This window comes from Vulpes vulpes, chromosome 7 (assembly GCF_048418805.1).
Source record: "Vulpes vulpes isolate BD-2025 chromosome 7, VulVul3, whole genome shotgun sequence".
Classification (NCBI taxonomy): Eukaryota; Metazoa; Chordata; class Mammalia; order Carnivora; family Canidae; genus Vulpes; species Vulpes vulpes.
The window spans coordinates 51996158-52008764 of NC_132786.1; the positions used below are offsets into that span (position 1 = coordinate 51996158).

The following is a 12607-nucleotide window of genomic DNA, read 5'->3' on the forward strand; positions in this document are numbered from 1 at the left end:
TTACAATTACAGCATATTTAAAATTGCACAGCAGTGTACATACATCAAGCAGGCCATTTTTACCAATGAACAGGATGCTTTCCTTCAGCTTCTGTGATATAAAAATACATGTTAGATAAGCATATGTGATCTAACTTGTTATCAAATATTCCTTCAAAACAAAACAAAATCATCTACTCATGATAAAACAACTGACCAAAGACATTATAAAGGACAATAGCAAGGGGTTTATTCTGGGATGTGTCTCCCTTGGGCTGTATCTCCAGAGTTGATGTAAGATAAAGCTGGCTACGTCTCTTGAGTTAGCTGGTCTTTAGGGATCTCACAGACATGTGGCTTTTGCCAACTGTATGTCTATTATAAAGGAGAATAAAAATATTAACATGAAGATCGACAGTCTTATCCAGCGTTGCCCTGCACATTCATCTTGTTTGGATAATTGCACATTTAAAATTAGAGTCTACTTATCTGGTTCTAGACATTAGGGAATAATGCACATGGAAAAGGTTTTTTCAAATTCTAATTCCCCACGGTGGATCACTGCAATTCTCATTAATTCTATAAGGAAGAGCTTGCCTCTCCTTCAATGTTTACTTGAATTTTTTCTGCTGTATGTGGTTCACTGAAGGAATGGCAATAGTTCACTTTAAAAACATTCTCTCCATTAGCGAGAATCGATTTTCTAAAGCATTCCAACACATCCATATCCAGTCTATAACAATTCCTTTAACCCCTGCTACTCAAAAAATCTGTGTGCTTAAAAGATAAAGCTCTTCACTACAAAAAAAAAAAAAAGAAAGAAAAAGACAAAAGAACTACATATTTTTCCCTATTTTATTTTTTATTTTTGCTAGCCATAATTAAATTACTTTACCCAGTAATTTCAGAAAGAAGTTACTGTAAATCTAAAAGGGAGTTTCTAGAGCACCTGGGTGGCCTAGTGGTTGAGCCTTTGCCTCAGGTCATAATCCCGGGGTCCTGGGATCGGGTCCTGCATCCGTCTCCCCGCAGGGAGCCTGCTTGCTTCTCCCTCTGCTTATGTCTCTGCCTCTCTCTCTCTGTCTCTCATGATTGAATAAATAAGGTCTTTAAAATTTTTTTTTAAAAATAAAAGAGAGTTTCTAAAAATCTAGGCTTAATGTAACTTTATAGATCCTAAATGCAAAACTGGGGGGCACAGTGGGGTGGAAGGGCAGAAATCTACAGAGGAAATTTTATACTCATTAAAGTCTGTTAAATTCATTAGGCTCTGTACTCAACATACATTAATTTATTTAATCTAACAGCCACCATAAACTGTTGGTATTTAGTCCTATTTCGTAAGCAAGGAAAGAAAGTACTGAGAAATTAAGAACTCTGGCAATGGTCACAGAATATGCCTCCAAAGCTTCCCATACTAATTTATACAGGGATAATTATTTTTGTCAGTTTTGATTTAGACATGTTGTCAAGAAGAAAATGAAGATGAAATGTTAGCTTTAAGATAGTCCTGTAGACTAAGAAAACATTGGCCTTAAACAACACATTAGACCAGATGTACTTCACAGATATATACAGAACGTTCTATCCCAAAACTGCAAAATGCACTGTTCTCAGTGCATATGGAACATTCTCCAGGATACAGCACATGTTAGGCCACAAACCAAGTCTCAATAAAGTCAAGAAAACTGAAAGCATATCAAACTTCTTCTCTAACCACAATGGTATAAAGCTAAAAATCAATTACAAGAAGAAAACTGGGAAAACCACAACAATGTAAAAATTGAACATGTTGCTGAACAACCAATGGGTAAATGAAAAATCAAATAAGAAATGAACAAGTACCTACAGACAAATGAATAGAGATATACAACATACCAAAATTTGGGGATGCAGCAAAAGCGGTTCTAAGAGGGAAGATCATAGTAATACAGGCTTACCTCAAAAAAGCAAGACAAAAAAAAATCACAAATAATCTAACTTTACACATAAAAGAGCTAAGAAAAGAACAAACAAAGCGCACAGTCAATAGAAAAGAGGAAATAGGGATCCCTGGGTGGTGCAGCGGTTTGGCGCCTGCCTTTGGCCCAGGGCGCGATCCTGGGATCCCGCGGGATCGCGGGATCGAATCCCACGTCAGGCTCCCGGTGCATGGAGCCTGCTTCTCCCTCTGCCTGTGTCTCTGCCTCTCTCTCTATCTCTCTGTGACTATCATAAATAAAAAAAATTAAAAAAAAAATTAAAAAAAAAAAAAAAGAAAAGAGGAAATAATAAAGATCAATGAAATTAAGACCTGGTTCTTTGAAAAGATATACAAAACTATTAAACCTTTAGACCAAGCAAGACAAAAAGAGACAGGGTTCTAATAAAGTCAGAAATGAAAGAGAAGTTACAGCTGGCACCACAGAAATAGAAATGACCATTTGAGACTACTATGAATAATTAGACACCAACAAATTGGACAATCTAGAAGAAATTAATATATTTCTAAAAACATAGAATCTCCCAAGATTGAGTCATGAAGAAACAGAAAAACTGAATAGACTAATTACTAGTAAAGAGATTGAATCAGTAACCAAAAACTTCCTGACAAACAAAAAGGTCTAGGACCAGACGGCTTCACCAGTAAATTTTACCAAAACAAGGAGATTTAATACCTATTCTTCTAAACTTTTCCAAAATATTGAAGAGCAAACACTTCCAAATTCATTTTCTGAGGCCAGTGTCACCCTGATATCAAAACCAGATAAGGACACCACAAAAAAAAGAAAAGAAAAGAAAAGAAAAGAAAAAAAGAAAAGAAAAGAAAAGAAAAGAAAAGAAAAGAAAAACACAGGCCAGTATCATTGATGAACATAGATAAAAATTTTCAACAAAATATTAGCAAACTTAATTTGGTAATACACTAAAGGATTACAGACCATGATCAAGTGGAATTTATTCTAGGAATGCAGGTTGGTTCAATATCATATCCATAGATCAATCAATGTGATGTAGTACATTAACAAAATGGGTAATAAAAATCATATGATCACCTCAATAGATACAGAAAAATATTTGATGAGATTCAACATCCATTTATGATAAAAACTCTACAAGTGGTTATAAAGGGAATATACCTCAACATAATAAATGCCACATATGACAAACCCAGTTATCATACTACTCAACATCATACTTAATGGTAAAATCTGAAAGCTTTCCCTGTAAGATCAGGAACAAGACTAGGATGTCCACTCTCATCATTTTTATTCAACAAAGTATTGGAATTCTAGCCACAGCGATTAGGCAAGTAAAAGAAATAAATGGGCATTCGAATTAGTAACACTGTCACTATTTGCAGATGACATGATACTATATATGAAAATCTTTAAGATTCTACCAAAAAAAAATGTCAGGATAAATAAATTTAGTAAAGTAGCAGGATTCAAAATCAACATGCAGGAATCTTAGCATTTATGACTAATAATGTATTATGAGAAAGAGAAATTTTAAAAACCTCTATTTACAATTGCACCAAAAAAAAAATACCTAGGAATAAATTTAATGAAGGAAGTGAAAGAGACCTGTACACTGAAAACTAGAAAACACTGATGAAAGAAACTGAAGGCATAAATACACGAAAAGATATTCTGTGCTCATGATTGGAAGAATTAATATTGTTAAAATGTCCATACTGCCCAAAGCAATCTACATATTCAAAGCAATTCCCATCAGAATTCTAACCGCATTTCTCTCAGAATGAGAACAAATAATTCTAAAATTTTTATGGAACCATAAAAGATCCTGAAGAGCCAATGGAATCTTGAGAGAGAACAAAACTGGAGGCATTATGTTCCCTCATTTCAAACTATACCATGAGGTTGTAGTCGAAAGAACAGTATGGTGTTGGTACAAAAATAGGTAGGTAGATTAGTGGAACGGAACTAAATGAAACCCATACATATATCAACAATTAATTTATGACAGAGGAGCCAAGAACATATGATAGAGATGGGACAGTCGCTTCAATAATCGTGTTGAAAAAAACTGAACAGCCATATGCAAAAGAGGGATTAATCTTAATACCATACACAAAAATTAATTCAAATGGATTAAAGACTGGTAAAGACACGAAATCACAGAATTCCTAAAAGAGAATACTCAACACTGGTCTTAGCAATATTTTGTGGATCTGATTCCAAAGGCAAGGGAAACAAAATAAAAAATAAATAAGTGGGATTACATAAAACTAAAAAGCTTTTCCACAGTGAAAGAAACCAACATCAAAATGAAAAGAGAGCCTACTGAATGGGAGATTTTTGCAAATCATGTATCTGACAAGGCATGAATATCCAAAATATACACAAAATTCATATCACCCAACAACAGCAAAACAAACAACCTGTTTTAAAAATGGACAGAGAAAATAAACATTTTTCCAAAGAATACATACTCAAGTGTTAGCAAGGATATAGAGAAAAAAGAACCCTTGTATACTGCTGGTAGGGATGCAAATTGATACAGACACTATAGAAAACGCATAGAGGTTCCTCAAAAAAAAAAAAAAAAAAGCAAGAATAGGGCAGCCCAAGTGGCTCAGAGGTTTAGCACCGCCTTCAGCCCAGGGCGTGATCCTGGAGACCCAGGATCAAGTCCCACGTCAGGCTCCCTGCATGGAGCTTGCTTCTCCCTCTGCCTGTGTCTCTGCCTCTCTCTCTGTCTCTGTGTCTCTCATGAATAAATAAATAAAATCTTTAAAAAAAATCAAGAATAGAACTACCTAGAGGATCCAGCAATTTCACTTCTCAGTGTTCATCTGAAGAATATGAAATCCAAAAATATATACACACCCCTATGTTCAGTGCAGCATTATTTACAGTAGCCAAGAAATAGAACAACCTAAATATGCATCAATGGATGAATGAATAAGGAAGATGTGGGGTGTGTGTGTACGTGTGTGTGTGTGTCTGTCTGTCTGTCTTAATGGAATGGAATGGAATACCACTCAGCCATAAAAAAAAAAATGAACTCGGGCAGCCCCGGTGGCGCAGCGGTTTAGTGCCACCTGCAGCCTGGGGTGTGATCCTGGAGACGGGGATCGAGTTCCGCATCGGGCTTCCTGCATGGGGCCTGCTTCTCCCTCTGCCTGTGTCTCTGCCTCTCTCTCGCTCTCTCTGAATGAATGAATAAATCTTAAAAAAAAAAAAAATGAACTCTTGCCATTTGCAACAACATGAATGGATCTTGAAGGTATTATGCTAAGTGAAATAAGTCAGATGGAGAAAGACAAATACAATCTGATTTCTCTTATATGTGAAATCGAAGTGAAATCTAAAAACCCAAAACAGACAAACAAAACAAAAACCCACAGATACAGAGAACAAATTGGTGGTTACAGGTGGGGAAGAAGGAGAAGGATGAGTGAAATGGGTGGGTGAAGAGGATCAACACTGTGGTGGTGGAGGATAACTAGGCTGTTAGTGGTGATCACTTTGTTGGGCAGATGGTGAATTAGAATGTAGAACCCCTGAAACTTATGTATTGTTATATATCAATTTTATCGCCATTAAAAATAGAAGAGATTCAAGTTTATTTTTATTTCAACTTATTAGAAATTTTATTTTTTTAAGATTTTATTAATTTATTTATGAGGGAGACAATGGGAGGCAGAGACATAGGCAGAGGGAGAGGCAGGCTCCCTGCGGGAGAGCCTGATGTGGAACTCGATCTCAGGACCCCGGGATCAAGACCTGAGTCGAAGGCAGACGTTCAACCACTGAGCCACTCAGGTGCCCCAGAAATTCAATTTTAAATGAAGAAATGCTTGCTTTATTTTGAGTCCAGATCAGAATGCAATCTAGTTAAGGCCATGGTGGAGACCACAATCCACAGTAATAGCGAAGGCATCGTTTTATTACAGGGAAACTACACAGCATTTTAAATGGGGAACACAGATTTCTAAAAATTGGATATTATTTTCCAGTTTTATAAAAAAGCTCAACACTTTTTAGTATATAGACAGTATTATGTATCATTTTTTTTAATTTTCTGAAGCCAGTTCATCTCTTTCTCAGGGTGAGAAACACAAATGTATTAGATTAAAAAAATATTTCTAAAAGTAATCATCCTAAAAGAAACCAAACAAAATCTGAGATATAATTGCTTTTCTTCTTGTCCTTCTAGTACATCTTGAGGTTGGCAGGTTATTTTACAAACTCACAATAGTTGCTAATGTAAGCATAAAATATTTTTCCTAACGTGCTTAAGGGATTACCAGAGTTATCAAATCAAACAGTACTACAAAGCACAATCCCATAGGCTCGTCTTTGATTATCACCACAATTTACAGACAAATATTTGAGACGGCATTATTAAAAGTTAATGGCCTTCTGGTTTATAAAGAACTGTTAACTCTTTAACTTCTTAAGTTCATTATACACCGCCATGCTTATATTGCAATAACGACATCAAAATACAAAATAATATCTGCTTCCCTTATCATTTCTTATTTCTTACCTATCGTGTTAAAATACTGGGTAATCCTAATTTTTCAACCTCACGCATGTTATAAAAAGAGTATGAGAATAGAATAAAAGTACAATTGGTATTATCAGTTTAATAATCGCTCTCCGTACATCGATGCAATTAGAGGTAGCACACCTTAAATATATTGTTTGACTTCTAAAATATTCACCAAAATCAAGTGACAAAGACAGATGAAATTAAACGCTTATTCAAGCGAATGAGAAGGTATTCTAACAAAGAATACTAATTAACTTTCAAACAACAAAGATCGTGAAATCCAAGTTACAGGTAGCACATTATCTGTACACACAAAAATGAAAAGTGACCTCAGAAACACTCTTTAAATTCAAAACTGTGCCCCACATAATTAGCAATCAAAGCTAAATCATCAGGTTTAAGCAGTAAACATTTTGCCCTTGTAAGAAGTTGTAAACCAGGTAAGTCCCACGACGAGCCTGTGATGTCTGCCAAGCCTCCATTCATGCTTGTTGCTCACAAAGACTAGCATAATGAAAACGCTTTCTGATTTCAAGGCAAGTCAGAAATATGAAGATTTATAACTGGGTAGAGCTAATGGAGCTGTCAAAAAAGAAGTTACACTCACAATGAAACGGTCACATAATGATCTGGTTTTCATCCTAATTGGGAAAAAAAAATTCTTTGTGAAGAACCCTGCAAATGTTGTTGGTTAAAAAGAGGCTCACAACAAAAGAGGAAGGGAAAGGAAAAAAAAAAAAGACAGTGCCTGCAAGGGTTATTTCTTCAAAGAAGTACAGCTGAGGTCAGAGATAGTGTGGTGCATAAGGAGACAGTGAATTTAGTAGAGTACCTTCCTTTAAGTGCTTTATTCCCTTTTCATTTGGAATATAGAAAAGAGTCAGAGCAAGACAAAAGAGAAGGAAAAAACCAAACTTCCAAAATAGCATTACACCACATTATTAATAGTGTCGTACTAAGAGAAATGACAGCTCTCAAAAGAGTACTTTTGTCTCTACTTACTTTAATTAAACTCCCTAGGCTTTAAAGTGAATTTGAACCTTTCTTTTAAACAGGAAAAAAAAAAAAAAACCATCAAGACTGATTAAGATTTGATTTCTGTCCTCTAATGGTCCTCAAGCATAGTTTTATCCCATTCAAAGCAACAGAAACAGCAGCAGCAAAAACAAACCTCATCATGCAATTTTCTTAAAAGAACTAAGATTTCTGGGGATCCCTGGGTGGCTTAGCAGTTTAGCATCTGCCTTCAGCCCAGGGTGTGATCCTGGAGTCCCAGGATCGAGTCCCACATCGGGCTCCCTGCATGGAGCCTGCTTCTCCCTCTGCCTGTGTCTCTGCCTCTTTCTCTCTGTGTCTCTCATGAATAAATAAATAAAATCTTAAAAAACAAAAAAGAACTAAGATTTCTGCCTCTGCCCCTCTGCATTCTCACAGGTATATTAGTTCCTGGTATGTCTCCTCCTTTCTAGTGGGCTCAGATCCATTACATTTGAAATGGGGATTACAACGAAATTGTACTAGTATGAGAGTTTCAATGAACTTTTCTCTGTACCAGACCACCAGAACAACTTTGCTTCAAAATAAACCAATGTGATTTTAAAAGATCAATGTAAAGTATGATCCCTGAAGATGAATGTAGATAGCATATCTAGATTGGGAAAGAAGAGAGATTTTTTAATCTGGGGATACAATTTTTAAAATCCACTGTAGCCAACATAATGTCATTATTCTTAGCCTAACACACCTTAAAAGGAATTGTATTTATCTTCTCCATGTGCGTTGCCAATCTGCACAAAACTAACGTCATCCCGATGCTCCTTCCATACCCCTACCTAACTCATCACCTCTTTCTCAACCATTTCACTTTTCCACTGAAATGACCACTTTCTTCTCAAACTTTTGGTGACATTTTTTGACTCTTACTCTCTTTGATCCTTTATATTCTATCATCAACAAGTTTGTTAGCTGATTAAAGAGGTATCTTGATTATGTATCCTTCACTGGATTCCCATTGCCTCACTGCATCTAGACCCTTATCATCCCCCCCATCCCTCATTTATTAAACAAAAATTGTCTGCTGACTAGGAATAAACCCTATGAAAAATTGTATGCTGAAATCTTTGTCTATTGACTCCACACCAGCCTATCTTGCATACAATGGACAATTTCATTTCCATAAATGCACTCTTCTTGAATCAAAAAAAGGTTCACTGCTGCCAAACCACAAGCCCAAATTTTATTTCCCCAATAACAGTCAAGAACTGTGGAGATACAGGAGGAGAAGACAGGCTGACTGGCCTAATGGAGCTTATGGTGTTTTTGGAGATAGGATTTATATACTTGAAGCATCTAGAACACACATTTCAGGCAAGTGAAAAAAATAATTCAAGAAATTCAAAGTATGTGGAGAAAGAAAATACAGAAACCTTTGCTTTGTACTGGGGTTAGTTTGCAAGGCTTAAAGTATAGGCTAAACTTTAGATAAACCAAGAGGAGAGGCAAAGATATAGACAAGTTAACAAGGCCATCATAAAAAAAGACCAGGAGGTGAGAGCAGTGACACTGGTCTGGAAAGCAAGTGAAGAGAGCGTTCTGGATAGACTAACGTGGGACTAGTTAATGACTTTAAAATCCAAGTAGCAGAATTTTTACCTGATATAGTAAGGCTATGCAGAGGTGCTCTGCAAGGGGCTTATTGTGGGAAAAGAAGTGGAAGGAAGATTAATCTGGGTGCTTGTCAAGAGTCCAAGGATTTGGGGACTAGCTTTTTAAATGTAGGAGCTGAATACAATCGTTTGGTAATCGTTTGTTTATCCACTCCACACATACTTACTGGGCACCTACTGTAACATAAGGGATATAGTAGTTTAAAAACTTAGAGTGTAGCTATGTTGACAATGGTTTAGAAATGTTTACATGATAGGACATTTTGTTAAGATAGCTTATAGGTCGCTGAGCATTTGAGGAATTGTCAGGATAGTCAAAACTGGAAAAAAGAAGTGTATAACTTACGTGCATGGTAACCCTATTAGTGTTTAAAACAGAATATATGGGGATCCCTGGGTGGCTCAGAGGTTTAGTGCCTGCCTTCTGCCCAGGGTGTGATCCTGGAGTCCCGGGATCGAGTCCCGCATCGGGCTCCCTGCATGGAGCCTGGTTCTCTCTCTACCTTTCTCTCTCTGTGTCTCTCATGAATAAATTAAAAAAATCTTTAAAAACTAAATAAAAATAAAACAGAATATATTACCCAACTTACATATTTTTTTCTTCCAGATTCATCATATGCTCTATGTTGTTAATGTAGTGAGTCCACTTGATGATGACTCCACAGCTATTTCAGAAACCATTTCCTCTGTAACTTACTGGTTAGAAATCCCCTTTAGATATTCATTCCTTCATTATAGCAATACTACAAAAGGTGGAGGGTGGGGGGTGGTCTTCATATAAACCCTTAATACCTTTAGAAATGTCTCCCAGGCTGATATTCCATTCAATTCCAATGAATAAGACACACATTTTCTCCTTTATTGATTGATTCATTCCTTCATCCAATAATTCATATAAGACATACACACTGAATACCCACAGTATTTAAGGCACCCGGCAGGTACTAGTAACTCAACGTGGAGTTAACAGATTGTTTCCTGTCCTTTTGTAGCTCTCACTGCATCTGACTCAAAGCTTTTTTTCCCTCTATACCATACTGCCCTCCCACTCTTGGGTATACACATACAAAGCAATCAAATATTATCCGGCAAATTATCTAAGAGATGAAATATGCTCGATTCTGAAAGACTCACACAAGGCTTTTCTCATTAAAATAATGCTTAAGCTGTCCTGAGGAATGTGTATTTTGGGCTGAGAAGGCTTCAGGATAATGGGGGAAGAAGCAAAGGCAAGAAGATGACATAGAGCACTATAAAGCCATAGTGCAGACTGGCTGGGGCATAAAGGGTGCGCCGGGTGCTGGGATAGGGCAGGAGAAAGGCAAATGACTTAGGGAATGAAGCTGGAAACACAGGAAGGAAAAAGATTTTGACTTGCCTTGCCTTGCATTGTATTGGCTGTAGAGTTCACCCAGTATTGTGCTAGCAACAGGGAGCTGCTGAGTGGTTTTAAGCAAATGACAAGGTCCAGATGCATGTTATGAAGATCACTCTGGCAGCACCATGGGGGATGCATGTGGGATGAGTGAGCGAGTGAGCGTGTGTGTTGTGTCTGCATGAGCAGTGAGTGAGGAAGGTTAGTAGATAGCTGCAGGATTGCACAGAGTACATAATGCAAAGCCCTCAATGGGGATAAAGATGCAGGGCCACAGTCCAGAGATAATAAAGAGGTCGAATAAATTGATTATCTTAGCAACAGATTAAATGAAGGGTAGGGTGAAAGAATGGATGTGCATGGAATTTTCAAAAACTTGGAAATCTCTTTCATCTTCTAAAATTCCTTAAAATCAGTCAATCTCATCATGCCAACCTTACTCGGCTCTCATCACTCTAATCATTACAGAAATCTATCCAGAACCGGTATATATTTCTGCTAAATTGTGGACATTAAATTTTTTTTTCTCACCAGTGCCCTGTTGTGTTTATATTGCCTCTTCTTTGAAATTGCAAAGTCTTTCTACCACTCCATGGCACTGAGGAAACCTTAACACGCATGTATGTCTCCGTAAGGTGTATTCCTTTCTTTTTTGTCCCACAATTCAAGAGGCTTTTCCACACAAGCCACTCACATAAAAAAGAAATGAAGCAGCAGAAGGAAAAAGAATCATATGGGAAGAAAGCAATTGGAATCAATGGAAACTGAAGCCGATTTCTTAAAACTATGCTCATGATGTGGCAGCGTGGAGAGAAAGAAAAAGTGAACCAAAAAGTCTACGGAATAAATACTGAAATCTCGTAAAGTTGATTTTTTGGAAATTGTCTGAAACATCAGTCTGAGTACACTCTTACTCAAAGTTAGATTCTACTTATGGTAATGCTTTACTGCACCCTGAAAATGAAAGTAATTGAACGCAGTCTAAATTCTTGCAGAGGATGTTCAAGTCTTGGACATAATGGCTAAAAAGAAAGGAAAGCACAGGGATCCCGGGGTGGCGCAGTGGTTTGGCGCTTGCCTTTGGCCCAGGGCACAATCCTGGAGACCCGAGATCGAATCCCACATCGGGCTTCCGGTGCATGGAGCCTGCTTCTCCCTCTGCCTGTGTCTCTGCCTCTCTCTCTCTCTGTGTGTGTGACTATCATAGATAGTTTAAAAAATAAAAAGAAAAAAAAAGAAAGGAAAGCACAGAAAGTGGCTAATTTTCTACTTAGACTCTTGCTCCTTAACTGATTACTGCTCAAGTTTAAAGATGAGAATTTAGGATAGATATTCCATGTTCTGTCTTTCTTTCATACGTCTGCCTAAAAAGGGTTTCCTACTTTTCTACGTCAAACGACATTAACTCATTTTGACTTCCCAAAATACAGAAACATGGTACCCAAGAAGTGCTTTACAGAATATTTAAAATAAATGTAACTGCATATGTATACTGTATGTATATTTGTGCAAATTAAGAAAATCATGAACACAGAAATAAACTGCAAATTAAAGCATTATAAATATATGATTTACTTTTGTTACCATTTTTTTTTAGAATGGAGTAGCATACAGAACATTAAATAAAAGCTCCTGTCTTTTTTTAAAACCAGAGGTCTGCAAACTGTAAGTCTGCTTTTTGTAAATAAAGTTTCTAAAGAACAGTGTCACACCCACTTGTTTATGTTAGACTGCTTCTGCACTATAATGAATTTGAGCAGTTGCCACCTCATGCCCCCTTAAAAAGGCTAAAATATTCACCATCTGGCTCTTGAAAATTACTAACCAGTTGTATTTTTTTTAAACTGAAATTTTGGGATAAATGTAGATTCATAGGCAGTTTTAAGAAATAATATAGAGAGGTATGTATATACTTCCTTTAATTTCTCCCAACACAACATCTTGCAAAATTTATACCATGACATTGATACAATTCACCTTTCCTATGCAGATTTCCCCAGCTTAAAGTCCTCTGTGTGTGTGTGTGTGTGTGTGTGTGTATGTTTCTGTTGTATATAATTTTACATTTCTATGCTGACCAGTT

At 36.7% G+C, this 12607-nt stretch overlaps 1 protein-coding gene across 24 annotated transcripts in view; it reads right to left on the reverse strand.

The window, feature by feature from the left end:
- TENM3 (teneurin transmembrane protein 3) overlaps positions 1-12607 on the reverse strand; it is a 2512213-nt gene that overhangs the window by 202110 nt on the left and 2297496 nt on the right. The gene's annotated exons all lie outside the window — the stretch shown is intronic.